The sequence below is a fragment of the Chiloscyllium plagiosum genome, chromosome 13 (assembly GCF_004010195.1).
Source record: "Chiloscyllium plagiosum isolate BGI_BamShark_2017 chromosome 13, ASM401019v2, whole genome shotgun sequence".
In the NCBI taxonomy this organism is placed as follows: domain Eukaryota; kingdom Metazoa; phylum Chordata; class Chondrichthyes; order Orectolobiformes; family Hemiscylliidae; genus Chiloscyllium; species Chiloscyllium plagiosum.
In genome coordinates this window covers 79,141,163-79,142,429 of record NC_057722.1, presented here as the reverse complement: position 1 = coordinate 79,142,429, position 1,267 = coordinate 79,141,163, and positions in this window count along the sequence as shown.

Genomic DNA, 1,267 nt, shown 5'->3' with positions numbered 1-1,267 from the left:
TTTTGCCCTGTCCTTGGATCATTCAGCAGGTCACAGAGCCCTGCTACCTTTGACCATACTATGCCCTTTCCTCCCAGCCCCCACAGGCACTCACTGTCCCATTGCCTCTGGTTCCTTTATTCTGGGCCACCCTTACTTTCCAATGCTGCCTACTCCTGAACCTCTCCAGTGTTCCCGGGACACATTCAGGCTGAATATCTCTGGCCCATCCCTCGTGAGTGTGCTTTGGTATCAAGCACTAACTGTTTGCCAATCCTGCCTGACAATTTCACACTGGTCTCATCCATCTGAGCCCAGTCTGGTAGTCAAGGTCCACCATTTCCCTCCAGTATAGGCTAGCACAGATATCTCTGTAGTGCATTGGTTTACGTTACTGGCAAGTATTCTGAAATAATAAAAAGACCTGTGTTTGTATAATGTCCTGACCTCAAGATATTCCAAATGACTTTTCAGCCAATACACCTTGGAAGTGTTTAATGAAGGAAATGCAGCAGGAAATGTGCACACAGCCAGCTCCTGAAAACTGCAAATGCAGTCATCACAAGATCCTCTTCTAGAAAGGTCCTCAGGATGTGAGCAGTTTCAGCTTAAGATCACATCAGAAAGATATATCTTCTGTCTGAGACTCGCTGTCTCAGTGCTGTACCTGAGTCTAGGTCTACATTTCTATAAATCACTGAGCCACAGCTGACACCCTGATCAATGGATAGACCTCCTGCTCCTGAAGCAATCTTCAGTCATAGAGTCATAGAGATGTACAGCACGGAAACAGACCCTTCGGTCGAACCCGACCATGCTGATCAGATATCCCAACCCAATCTAGTCCCACCTGCCAGCACCCGGCCCATATCCCCCCAAACCCTTCTTATTCATATACCCATCCAAATGCCTCTTAAATGTTGCAATTGTACCAGCCTCCACCACATTCTCTGGCAGCTCATTCCATACACGTACCACCCTCTGCGTGAAAAAGTTGACCCTTCGGTCTCTTTTATATCTTTCCCTTCTCACCCTAAGCCTATTCCCTCTAGTTCTGGACTCCCCGACCCCAGGGAAAAGACTTTGTCTATTTATCCTATCCATGCCCCTCATAATTTTGTAAACCTCTATAAGGTCACCCCTCAGCCTCTGATGCTCCAGGGAAAACAGCCCCAGCCTGTTCAGCCTCTCCCTGTAGCTCAGGTCCTCCAACCCTGGCAACAGCCTTGTAAATCTTTTCTGAACCCTTTCAAGTTTCACAACATCTTTCCGATAGGAAAGAGACCAG